At 42.8% G+C, this 13,951-nt stretch overlaps 1 protein-coding gene across 1 annotated transcript in view; it reads left to right on the forward strand.

Moving 5' to 3' along the window:
* The window catches only part of ZNF827 (zinc finger protein 827), a gene marked incomplete at its 3' end in the record, with an annotated part of 177,475 nt that overhangs the window by 1,887 nt on the left and 161,637 nt on the right, over positions 1-13,951 (forward strand). The gene's annotated exons all lie outside the window — the stretch shown is intronic.

The raw sequence follows: 13,951 nt of genomic DNA on the forward strand, positions 1-13,951 counted from the left end.
GGAGGGGACGCCGGAGGCGCCGGAGGGAGGGGTCGGGGGAGACGGAGGGTCAATTTCTCTTCTCTCCCCCCGCACTGCTCCTCTCTCCCGGCGGTTTGGCGCTGCCTGGAGCCCGATCCTGCAAAACCCGGGCTGGGGGCGGGAGCGGAGCCGGAGCGCCCGCCCGCCCGGGTGTCAGGCCGACGTGGTCGGTCACCTGAAGTTCACGGAGGGTGGGGGAAGGGTTAAGGTTATGGTGTCTCGGGCTGGGGTTGTGTGTGAGCGTGTGCGTTTCCGCTGCAGACAGGCAGCGCGATCGATCTCCCCCTCGCGAAATCTCCGCGGCGGTGCCTGCCCGGGGGACGGGCAGGGGGCGCGGGTGGCTCGGGCCGGGCGCCCCCGTGCCTCCGTGTCACCCGGGCCGCGGCCGAAGTGGCGAGCAAGGGCACTCGCAGGCAGCCCGCTCCGCAAACATTCCTCTTTCTTTCCCCTTCCCGGTACGCAGGAGTCGACGCACAGGGCTTGGGTTGTGCTTTTTTTCCCCTTCCTTTAAAAAAAAAAAAAAAAATGCCCCTGTGCAGTCCTTTCTTCGCCTGCCCGCTAGAGGTTCTGAGGATAATATCACATATGTAATATATATGCACATAAAATCATTCGCAGGCGCCTGGGTGTGTAGGGAAATTTTGTGCGAGGAAGGAGAAGGCGGCGGAGTCGGGGAGGGCGAGTTGGGAGGCTCCGCGCTGCGATTCACAGAAAACTCGCAGCAGTTGGTGGAAGTGTGTGCGTGCACATGGCCGGCCGGCCGCAGTTCCCAGCTCTTTTCGGGGGCGTTTGGGGGCAGGGAGAGGAGGCAGGAATCCTGGGGGGGCGTCGGGGGAGGCTTGCCCTGCTCGGACAAAATGGGCTTCAGTGTTCTCTGCGAACTTGCCCTTAGATGGCAACTTTGGGCGCTGATGAGCTTGTGTGCGAAAACCAGGGCGGTGAGGTTATTTGGTCATTTTCCTTTCTTCTTAAAAAAAAATCTTGGCGGGGTGAGAGGGAGGGTAGGAGGGGAGAAGGGATTTATCTGCTTGGTTGTGACGGAGATGGAACGCCTTCCCTCCCGTTGTGGGTAGTGCAGTCGGGCAGCTGCAGCCTGCCCTGCTGCTGACCTTGACCCTGACCTCGTGCGACTACCCTCTCCGTCTGAGAGGAAATTCAGGCTCCATTTTAGCTCGTGTGTTTTGGTGGGCCTCTCCAGTGCGCTGGGGCCTGGTGATTAAGTTATATTTTGAGAGTGGTCTCTCCCACCCTGTTCTCTAATTGAATACTGTTATCCACTCAAGTTAAAAAAAAAAAAAAAAAAGAGAGAAAGAAAAAATCAACTCCTTCTCTCAGTCACATAAAGCCACTTTTACTGAAGTAAAAAGCAATAACCTTTTGGAAACACCGTAAAAGTCCCTCCGGTTTTTAAAGAGAAGCCAAATTTGTGAAGCTTTCTCCACTTACCTTTGGTTTGAATGGATTTTTGTGGATGTGTGCTGCCTGTTTTAAGCATAGTTTACACATGTTTTGTGAGCAGTTTGCATTTGAGCTAAGAGCAATTTCTGGGCAAATGGTGTATTTTGCACTTCAGACATAGTAACCCAAGGCTTGCTAAGTGCTGAGTGAGTCTTGAAAGAACTTGCAGTGGGGTGGACTTTGGTCAAATTAGTGTTAATTTGTATTTAATGTAGAATATAATTGTAGCCCTAAATTCCAGTTTTAATGCTAAGTTCTTTGTTTATTTGTTTGTTTATTTGTGTGCGGTTTGGGGGGGCAGCCGGATTTTTCTTTCCCTGGAGAATCGTTTTGTATCAAAGTTAAAATATAGAGAGTTGGGAGTTGATTGCTCTGATAGACTGTCATCCTGAGTTTTTAAGAAGTTATATAGGGGCCGACTTAACATTTCTCCATAAAAGAAAGGAGTGATTTGAGTGGGTTTCAGGGTGGGAAAGGTGGGAGGGGGAATGAGATGGGGAGCATTGCTTTTGAAACCAAAAAGCCTTCTGAGTAAACACAAGTACTTAAGAGCCACTATTGATGTAACGTTTTTAGAATTTAGAGAACCATTTAAGAAGTTCAAATTAGAATACAAGAAAAGAAACTTGTGATAACTGCATCTCTAGAAAATTTAGGATGCTTTCCACTTCCTCTTAGGTTCCCCCCCTTGCCTGTGTACGCCTCCCCCCATAAACCATTGCTACTAATAAACTCTATGTGTTATTAAATATGATACTAGCCAGCCACAGTGGGGAACCTCCAAAGCCCACAGTCCTCCCACCCTATAGCACAGACACCAGGGAACCTGGAAGTTCCACCCTCCAGTAGATTAGTCCTGGAAATCCAGACTAGCACTTGGTATTATCTGATACCAAGTCTGGGGTGAGCCTCAGCCCCTGGCACGGAGTCCCAGCAATTCCCCAGGCTGGGCTTCGTTCTGCTAAGGTTTCCTAGCTCCTTCTGTTCAACTAGACACCCATGGGACTGTTCAGAACCGAATTAGCTTTGGGGATGGGCGAGCCTTTAACCTGACACTACTAACCTAAGCGTTAGATTTCTGATTTAAAATTCTACACAGTCCTTTCCTCCTGGGCCTCTGAAGTAAGTGTGTGTGTGTTTGTTTTTGTTATGTGGGCCTCATACATATGCAGAAAAACAAATGGACTGTCCTATAGAATTGAATGGTGATCCTACTGGCTGCCAATCAAAAAGGCGAGCTGCGCTAGCTTTCGGAGGTGACCCCCAACCAAGGGTGTTAAACCTAAACTATTTTTGAGAAGTGGATTTCAAAATTATTATTCGAACTAAAGCCTTTATTTCTTGGCCTAGAGCAGTAATTATCATTTTGGGATTTAAATACGACTCTGCTGCAATTGATGGCTCTTTTACAAAAGTTCTTTCCACTAACAGGGTCCGATACCATGTTCCAAAAAAATGTCCTAGAGGTCCTTGGAGCTATACGATGTGCTTATCTTTAGCAGAATCCCGAACTGCAGAGTTTAAAAATGTTTGTCAGCCTGAGAAAGAGGAAGAGAGGGAAACTGATACGGTGACTGTTTGCCAGGCCCGGGGCTCGGCCCTTTGTGAACATCGTTCCATTTGGGATCACAGACTGGAGAGGGAAAGGGGTGTGTTTGCTGCATCTGTAAAACCTTTGACCGTCGGTACCATCAGCACTTTTAAGATTTCCTCATTAGCTTCAACTTACCCCTAAACGGGTATGAGTTTAGATTCGCTTCTGTTTATCATTGGAAAGCTGCCCGATGCCTATTCCCGAGGGGGAGCACAAAGGAAAAGTTCATAAAACAGTTGTTTTGTTATTCCAGTATTCTCACTGTTTACTCAGTTGCGGGTCAAGACCAGAACAGGTTATTGTGTTCGTCATGAACAAAACTTTAAAAATTCTTTCTTGCTTTCTAGTAAAATTGGGAAACAAGATGACTGAAAAGCGACAGGATCCCTTATTTTTATATTTTTATGGGTCTTTCTATGTCTATTGAAAGACAGAAGGTAGAAGATTGAACCCTTTCCCTTACTTATTTTTATTAAAGTTTTTCAGTGACCAGACAGTACCTCCTGACTAGGACAGGAACCATGGGAAAGTTTTTAAAATCTGAAATAGAAAAGTATTTCACTTCGGATGGTTCTGGGGTACCACAAAGCTTGCTGCTGGGCAGAAGTGTCTATCTGTTCTCCTGAAAGAAATCCATGTATTCCTAATACAGTAAGTAGGGTCCACTGAGCTTTGCTGTTAAAATAAGGAAGATAGCTCAAAATCGCCTTCCTTCTAATGCTGCAAAATAGTTTGTAATAAAAAAATTGATTTTTAATTTGTCTACGTGTTGCCATCTCGCTCTGGGGATGACACAGCTGGTGTGAACTGACGAGTCTCCTGCACCAGGTGTTAATAAATCACGTTGGGGAAGTAGAAATTGGACAGCTTTCGGCCAGTGTTAGAGCTTGCTGTGCATTTGAGTTTCCAGAGTCTTTGAATGGCCTGTTAGGAGAGTTCCTAGGGAGGTGTGGAAAGTCTTGATCTCGCGAGGCTTATAAAATTAGATGGACAAAAAGGCTGTGGAAACAGCCAAGGGATCTTGTTGTACTGATGGAGTAACCAGGCAGGCTTCTCCTGGGGTCACAAGTTGGTTTACAATACAAGGATTAATTAATTAATGTCAAGATGTCCTTGTAGGAAAGACCAGATTCGAAGTGTGTAGGTAAAGCAGTTTATTTAGTAATCCCAGTAGTTCAGATTGTGTCTGAATGACTTCGTTTCCCCGAAGAGAAAAACTCATCCGGTAGCACTAACCCTGGTCACTTCGTGCAAAGTGGTGTCTTTGGATTCAAAAGATGGTAAGGTGCGAAGGAAATGATGGTGGAGCCCAGATTGTCAGAGTGGAAAAAGCTCTCTTGGTTTCCGTGACTGGTCAGCAATGCCCTCTGTGAAAGCTGAGGGCAGCTTAGTCCTGGGAGGAGGTTAATATATCCTTTCGCTTTCCTCGTTTGAAGTTGCCTCGTCTCTCCTCCACGCTTCCTTTTTAAATATCTGCTGGAGTATTAGGACAGGAGGACCGAAAAACAAACACAACAGGCTGGAGCTCATCTCTCTATTCTGAGTGATGTGTTAGTAATTTTCTATAATTTAATCAGACTGATCGCAGAACAAGATAATGAGAGTGTGACCTACAAAATAGGACTTTTGGGGGCGTGAAAGGCTTTCTAGCAGAAGGTTTTTACAAGACCATGAGCTTTGTGGTGAAGGAGTAGATTTTGAGTTTCCTCTTATCTGAAAGAAATCCAGACCAGGCCTAGTGATGGGAAGACATGTGGGGGGTTTTTGTTTTTTGGTTTTTTATCCATCAGATTTCGTTACTGCTTTGGCCTCAGTAAAGGCACTCTAGAATCACATTTTAGAGATGCAGATTGTCAGGGAAGATGCTGTGTCCTGTTTCTGATGGGCTCTTTTCTATTTCCTACTTTCTAGGTGTAGCTCAGTAATGCATACCATCTAGGGCCATGTGTACAAAATGCTTTATGGTTTATGGTAGCTGAAATGTCTTTCGTCATATTTTATAAGAAACTAATGTGCAAAGCACAAACCTTAGAAATAGGTAAGAGATTTCATGGGCTGAAGTTTCTAGCTGTTTTCCCCCTTCTGTTTAGGAGCAAGTTTTGTATTTCTATCCTCCATCTGTACATTACATTTTTATGATATTAGAGAATAGTATATATGTCTAGGTGCTGAAGCAGGGGCCTCTCAGACGGCTTTATCATTCCCCAAGGACCCACCTTGGGATAGAATCACTGTAGCTACAAGGTAGTTTCGTAAATTAAAATCAGACTGGCTTGATACTAATCTTTAGCTGCATGGGTGCATATCGTTGTTTATTTTATAAAAGTCAGCCTCACTGCCTGTGTACACACACACACACAGACACACACACACACATACACAGAAGCTGCACTGTAGCTAATTTTATAAAATGTACAGTGATACACGCCCACGGTCTGAAATCAGCATGAGGCCTTTAGCCACTCTGTTTTTCACAGACTGACCCAGAGTTATAGTAAATGCAGCAGATTCTGTGTGCCTAAAAAGGATATTGTTTCCAGCCTTCCCTTCCCTTCTTGTTAAAAAACTTCTACCACTGAAGCTCCCTCGAGTTCTTAAGTGACTAAGGCTTAGGTACTCTTGCTTCTGTTTTTAAGAAATTCCAAATTCAGCCAAGTTCTATCTCCCAGCAAGGAAGGAATGTGTGGACCTTCTCCGAGGCTTGCGCCTGAAAAAGCCAACCCCAAAATAATCCCTCTCTCTCTCTCCCTCTTTCCTGTAATTTCTCCGTGGGTCAGAAAAGTGGTTAGAGCCCCATTAGAATTGAGCTGTGAAGGGAAAAAGACGAAGGGTGAGAGAAATGTGCGTCTCGGGATGAATCGTTTGGAGTGCTCTGAAGAGGTTGGCTTTCAAAGGGGAACGGAGAAGCCCAGGGAAGATGGTCTTTTCCATGACAGATCAGCAGCAGCCTGCTTCTCTGTGCTTTTGAAACAAGCTACTGTACTTGAGGAGGGTGAGAGATTTTTCTGAAGTTACGTAGTGCCAGTGTCTTGGGTTGTCTGGTGGTATATTTTATTTATTGACTTGTTTTTTATTATTATTGGAGTATAATTGCTTTACAATTTTGTGTGAGTTTCTGCGGTACAGTAAAGTGAATCAGTTATATGGATACCTATATCCCCTCCCTTTTGGACCTCCCTCCTATCCACCTCCCATCCCACCCATCTAGGTGGTCACAGAGCACCGGGCTGAGCTTCCTGTGCTTTATAGCATGTTCCCACTGGCTATTTTACTCATGGTAGTGTATATACGTCATTCCTAATCTCCCAATTCGTCCCACCCTCCCCTTCCCCACTCTGTGTCCACAGGTCCGTTCTCTACGTCTGTGTCTCTGTTCCTGCCCTACAAATAGGTTCATCTGTACCATTTTTCTAGATTCCACAGATATGTGTCAATATATGATATTTGTTTTTCTCTTTCTGACTTACTTCACTCTGTATGACAGACTCTAGGTCCCTCCACATCTGTACAAATGACCCAATTTCGTCCCTCTTTATGGCTGAGTAATATTCTATTGTATATATGTGCCACATCTTCTTTATCCATTCATCTATCGTTGGACATTTAGGTTGTTTCCATGTCCTGGCTATTGTAAATAGTGCTGCAATGAACATTTTGGTACATGACTCTTTTTGAATTATGGTTTTATCTGGGTATATGCCCAGTAGTGGGATTGCTGGGTCATATGGTAGTTCTATTTTTAGTTTTTTAAGGAACCTCCATACTGTTCTTCACTGAGGCTGTATCAATTTACATTCCCACAACAGTGCAAGAGGGTTCCCTTTTCTCCACACCCTCTCCAGCATTTACTGTTTGTAGATTTTTTGATGATGGCCATTCTGACCAGTGTGAGGTGATACCTCATTGTAGTTTTGATTTGCATTTCTCTAATGATTAGTGATGTTGAGCATCCTTTCATGTGCCTCTTGGCCATCTGTATGTCTTCTTTGGTGAAATGGCTATTTAGGTCTTCCACCCGTGTTTTAATTGAGATTTTTTTTGATATTGAGCTCCATGAGCTGCTTGTATATTTTGGAGATTAATCCTTTGTCCGTTGCTTTATTTGCAAATATTTTCTCCCTTTCTGAGGGTCGTCTTTTTGTCTTGCTTATGGTTTCCTTTGGTGGTGTATTTTTAAAAGTTTTTGTTGTTGTTTTGTAACGAGAGAGAGAAAATATCATGTGATTTTTGCCCTCTTTTCACTATGTCTACTGTATACAGTACATCTTAAGTAAAAAATGGAGACCGTACATGCTTTTTAAGGTCATAGAGTAGTGGTCCAGTGTACAGGCTCTGCTGCCAAGCTGTTTAGATCTGAGCTCTGACACTAACTAGCTGTGTGACCTTGGGCAAATTACTTAACTTCCCTGTTCTCTGGTTTCCTCATCTTTCAATAGTGATAACAGTCCCTATATCATAGGGATATTGTACGTATTAATTGAATACCTATATAAATGTCAATATTATGTACACACACAAAGCCATACCTAATTAGTGGCTGCTTTGTAGAAAGAGCTCAAGAAAGATTAGCTATTATTAAGTATATGAAATGTTTCCATTTGCTTAGTTTGTGATTACACTGTAGGCATATCTGACTCAGAACTTTTTGGTGATGTCTGTGTTTATTATTATTTAAAAAAAATTTCCATGTATCTCATAGAGTAATAATACGATATGATAAAATTCTTTTATAAGGCTATATAATAGGGCTTGACAAGTACTTGTTCATAGGCCAACAATATTACTTTAGACTTTTACTAGAGGAACAGGTGCCTCTGTGTGTATGATTTGACTGAATTATATCTAAATTGTGTAATAATCATATGAATTTTGACTGGGTTTTACTGTAAAGTGATGATAGTAAATCCACATTCCCAGACTTTCACTGAGATTCAAATGAGAAAATAAGTGTTTAATAAAAGTTTATTTATTCATTGATTTACCAGTCAGTCCACTGATTAAAATTACCCAGGGGAAATTTCTATTGGGTTTTCTATGTGTTACATAGGTAATAGTTCAAATTTTGCACAGAAAGAAGGAAAGACAGGGTCTGCTGTTTCTAATTGCAGAGGACCAAACCAAGAGAACATTAGATGATTTAGGGTTCTTTTTAATTTTAATTTTATATTGGAGCATCGTTGATTAACAGTGTTGTGTTAGGTTCAGGTGTACAGCAAAGTGATTCCGTTATACATATACATGTATCTATTTTTCAAGAATTTTAAAAGAAGGATTGGGGTATGTGTGTGTGTGTGTGTGTTGTGTGTGTGTTGTGGATGGTATTAGAAGTCACAAGCTAGTGGCCTACTGATATGTTTTGCCCCATACAGTATGTTTAAAAACTCGAGACAGCATTTGGAAATGGTCGGTTTCACATACAAATCCAGATTTCCAGCTTCTTCTGAAAACTTGGACAAGCAAGCAGCACCAGGCCACCTCCCCACATGGCAACAATCTGCTGCCGTCGGTGGCGGCTGTCTCCCTTCCCTGGCATGTGCTCGCCAGTCTGCCACAGTTCCTGCCACTGGGCTGCCGTGTCCCCGTCTGCATGTGCATCTGTCCACCCCGTGAAGTGGATTAGAAACTGTTCCATATTCCCCAATATTCTGTAATCTTTTAATTCATCACTGAAGCTAGGGTACTATAAACCACATCCTATGACAGTATCAGGAATCTGTCTGGGGTCGGGATTAAGATCCTGGTACTAGACGCGTGAGTTCCATCCTGGCTGTCCCACATTCTGGCTGTGACCTTGGCACGTTTCTACAGTTTGCCTGTTTTCTCATCTGTAAATTGGGAAAACGTCGTAGGTCCTATGGGGACAAAGTGAGTTCATACGTGTAGATATTTTGATTCGTGTCTGGCTCATAGTATGTGCACAGTAAATGCTGGCCACATGAAGACACTCGAGGTGTGAATTTCTTTCTTTTCTTTTCTTTTTTTTTGTGAATTTCTTTCAACTAAGGATCCCAGTACGATTGCTTTAACTGTGCTGTGTAATCAGTCAGTGACAACTATTGTTGCCCCTCAGTTTCTGATCATAATCGGCCAACCCAGTGGTTCTCTGCCCTGGTAGCCCATTATAATCACCTGGGAGATTTTAAAAATGCAAACACCCCCCAGATATTTAAACTTAATTGGCCCAGAGTGGAGTCTGGGCATGGACATCCTTTAAAAGCTCCCCAGGCGATACAAATGGGTAGCAAGAGTTGAGGACCCTTGAACTAACCAGAACTCCCACTCTGGGCTGATGCCATGTCAGCCAAAAATAAAGGTATGGTTTTGAGTCTGGGCAGCTTATTGATGAGAATCCGTTAAACTCTTAAAACCTTTAAAAATAGCTCATGGATCTGAATAATTGACTCCAACTCCTCCGGATCAGAAACCAGAGGTTCAGGGAAGGACCTGTACTAAGCAGGAGGCACAGATTCTAGTCTTCTCTGTCACCTTCTCCCACCACAATCACCAGGGTTTCTCACTAGCGTTGTGACCTTGGGTAAGTCACTTGGCCTCTCTGTACTTGCGGAGTGCCGTCTTGTAAAATGGGTAACAGTACATTAGCCACACCTTCTTTTTATATAATGCTTATATAAACATTTTCGTCGATACCATCTGCCTGTGAGGCAGGCAGGGAAGAGCCCCTCCTCTTACCAATTGGACAGACCTGGAAACTGGGCCACAGGGAGGAAGAAACTAGCTTGAGAGGTCACCGGCGCGAGTACTATGAAAGGCTGGAGCCCTGTGAAGGGCGGGTCTCTGGGCTCAGAGCTGCTCTGAGGTCTGTGAAACCTTCACGGGGTCTCAAGCTTGAAGGATATACCTTCACCACCTGCACCTCCTCTCAGACCCTCCACTGCAGGAGGCCCCCTAGGTGCTGATGGAACACATACGTTGCCCTGTGATTCACAAAAACTTGTGCCACCAATCATATTTCTTTCCTCAGAGATTTATTTTGACCTTAGACTAAGCAGAGGGTCATAGAATAGAGTCACATGCAGTGATGTACTTTCTGGGGTCTGAATTATGTGCTCCACGTGGAGAATGGAGCATGCCTTCATGTAATGGCCTAGAATTGTGAGTTGTTTTCTATTCTGTGCTTGTTTGGCCCTACTTGTTAACCCAACAATCCTCTCTGGAGCATGAAACACAGCTGTATTTGGAAGGAAACAAAGTGTGGGACACCCTATGCTTCAGGAAATTTTCCGGAAATGTGCTATAGGATTTCTCCCTTCTAGGGGAGAGCAAACCTCCAATAATAACTTACTGGGTTTTAATTTGACCTTAATAAAGAGGGAAATCAAATTATAGTGAACTGCTTTCTGACATTTATAGGAAGAGAGGAATTTCATAATCTAGAAGTAGGGCTTGGGTTGGCTGGATGGCTAGATCACAGTTAGAAGTGCTGTGTACCAGTGGCTACTCAAATACATGTTGATAGATGAGAAATATATACAAAAGAGAAGCAAAGAATACATGTATTTTATTATTTTTTTCCTTTCTTTTTTTATTAAGTTTTATTGGAGTATAGTTGCTTTACAATGTTGTGTCAGTTTCTGCTGTACATTAAAGTGCATCAGCTATACCTATACATATATCCCCTCGTTTTTTGGGTTTCCTTCCCATTTAGGTCACCACAGAACATTGAGTAGAGTTCCCTGTGCTATACAGTAGGTTCTTATTAGTCATCTATTTTATACATAGTAGAGAGTACACATATTTTAAATATGACTTGTGTACTCCATGAGACTGGAACCATGGAAATCACAGATATTAACTGTTTATTAATTTATTCTTAAAAATCTATATTGGCTTTTAATGACAAAAGGAGTGCATGTTAAGTATAAATAATTAAAGCAATGTAGGAATATTTATAGTAAGATGTGAAAGTCTCGTTTCCCAACTTACACCCCCAGAGATAACTGCTATTAATCAACAAACAATATTTAAAATTCAGCCATCATTTGAAAAATGGATGCATTTCAGCAGAGTTGGCTACATTAATGTAAGTACTGAATTCAGGACAAGGGTGATAACATTGGCCTTGTGAACTGATTAGATCACATGCATAATAGTGAATCCCAGATTGAGTGCCCTGATTTAAAGGGGGACATTGATAAACTGCTCACCAGAAGGGAGGCAACTAGAATGTTGCAGGCTCTTGAAATCATCATGTGAGGAATTTACTATTGAGGCAATTGGGAGTACTTAATTCGAAGAAAAAAGTGAGGGTGGATAAAAATTGTGCATGGTAGCTACATTGAAATACATGAAGTTCTGTCAAGTGAGAAAGGGAGCAAACTTACTCTCTGAATCGTCACTCATCCTAAATTCTCACCTTGTGTCTGCTAACTGACACTTGATTCATCCATCCACCCATCCATCCATCCATTCATTCATTCAGGCAGCAGTAACTGAGTGCTTCTGTGCCAGGGATTAAGGATCTGTGGAGCTGAACAGAGCATGGTCCCGGCTCACAAGGATCTCAGAGCCAAGCAGGCAGAGAAGGAGATGGAAACAAATAACTAAAATTCAGCTTGAAAAGTATTTTCATAGATTTCTGAAATGCTGAGCAGAAAACAGAGACTAGGACCCACAGGGTAGAAGTTATAGGGAAGATAACTTTGGTTTCTTAAGATAAGGGCCTGTTGAATAAAGAAAACCGCCCACAAATGAAACAGAAGATCTTGTGTTTACAAAGAAGCTGGTTCCACCACCTGTCAAGGGTGATGTTTTTAAGGACTGCAAGTAAAGAGGGGGTGAGACGGGGTGCAGAAATGTTGAGAATTCTATCGAGCAAATGCTTCTTTGCTTGGTTTCTCTTATAACACAGGAAATCTGCTCCTGCAGCGGGGAGAGAACATCTTTCAGTATGGTGAGTTGAGAGCCTTTTGGGAATAAGGATACGTGGATGTCGACACACCTTAGAGCAGCGAGGATTTGTTCAGCTGAGGGTTGGAGTCCCTGCTTGGTGCTCATTCATTAAGAAAAAGTTTTGAGCATTTACCCGGCTCATAAAAGTTGTCTAGAATGCAGTCTGTGCTGACAGTTCTTTCAAATGTTGACACGAAACAATCACAGAGGATAAGTACAAATCAATATGCCAACAGGTACGAGACAATAATATATGAATTAGGTGTGTAAATGTTTGAGGAAACTCAGAGGAAGAGTGATGGGTAGAAGATTCTTGGAGAGGATTGGTACCTAAAGCATCCTCAAGGATGTGATGGATTTAGAGCTTGAGACGAGAGAAGAACGTTCCAAGCAGAAGAAATAACATTAGCCAAAAGAGGTTGAAATAAACCAGAAGTAGGCAGGAGATGCTAAGGAACTTCGTTCAACCAGAGCGGGCATATTGGTGATGTAAGGATAGGAAGTAGGAAAAATGTAGTAGGAGCTGGCCCAGGTGATAAGAGATTCTGCTGGTTAAGTTTAGTGTTTTGGATACAGCACAAAATCAACTGTGAAATTTGGTAGTTTTTCATTGTGCTGTAGATGGAGATGGAGGATGATGGCCTGAAGGAAGAAATGGCCTTTTTAAGTAGGGAGGGCTATTGAAAAACCAAAGTAGGTGGATGGCAGTGGCTGTGACCACTGAAAGTGTCCGAGAAGAGACCTGCCCCAGTGATGGGGTTCTCTGGGGCCGGTGCTGCAGACCCTCAGCCAGGGCTTAGTCCCTGCCCCTCCTCCAACCACCCCTTCCGTACATCTTTGGTTTCCTTTGGCAAAGAAAGCTCTAATGCAGCGTCTCCCTTTGGAGGTTGCAAAGTATGTACCATTTACAAAAAATAATGTATCTAACATTCATACATATATAATGAAGCATTATGGTTAAACGAACATTAATAAACCTACTGCCCAATCTAACAGATTTCAACGCTAGCAAATTTCTCCTGCTACCTGTTCCCATTTTCCTAAATTTTCTGTTGATCATTCCTCTAGCTTTTTCTCTATAGCTTTACCATATTTAGTTTTGCTTGTCTTTGAAATTTATAAAAATGTAAATGTAAAAGTATTAAAAAGTTGGCAAATAGCATGCATTCCGCACCTTGGATTTTCATCCAACTGTTACCTTTGTGCGATGTATTCGTGTTGATGCATTTAGCCGTGGTGCGTTCATTTTTACTGCTCCCTAGTATTGTACTGTAGAAACATACCACAGGGTGTGTGGTTTGTTTCTACTTTTTGCTGTTAGAATAGTGCTGCTGTGAGCAAACAAGTACATATCTCTTTGGCCTGAGTGAAAATTTCTCTAAGACACTGGTTCTCAAATATTTTGGTCTTGGGACCTCCTAAAAGTTATTGAGGACGTCGAAGAGCTCTTGTGTATATGCATTGTATCCATCTCTATATAGCATAACAGAGATTAAAATTGAGAAATTAGGGCTTCCCTGGTTGAGCAGTGGTTGAGAGTCCACCTGCCGAGGCAGGGGACACGGGTTCGTGCCCCGGTCCGGGAAGATCCCACATGCTGCGGAGCGGCTAGGCCCGTGAGCCATGGCCGCTGAGCCTGCGCATCCGGAGCCTGTGCTCCACAACGGGAGAGGCCGCAACAGTGAGAGGCTCGCGTACCGAAAAAAAAAAAAAAAAGAAATTAAATATTTTTATTGTTAAAAATAATGGTTATAACCCATTATCTATTCATTATAAATAGGATATTTTTATGAAAAATACCTTTTTCCAAAAAACTTTAGTGAGAAGAGTGGTATCATTTCATAATTTTACAAATCTCTTTAACGTCTGACAAGATGGTCATATCTGCTGCTGCATTCAGTCAGTTGCAGCGTGTTGTTTTGGATGGAATATAGGAAGAAAATCTGGCTTCACACAGATATGTAATAG

The sequence above is a fragment of the Leucopleurus acutus genome (assembly GCF_964270905.1).
Source record: "Leucopleurus acutus genome assembly, chromosome: 4".
Classification (NCBI taxonomy): domain Eukaryota; kingdom Metazoa; phylum Chordata; class Mammalia; order Artiodactyla; family Delphinidae; genus Leucopleurus; species Leucopleurus acutus.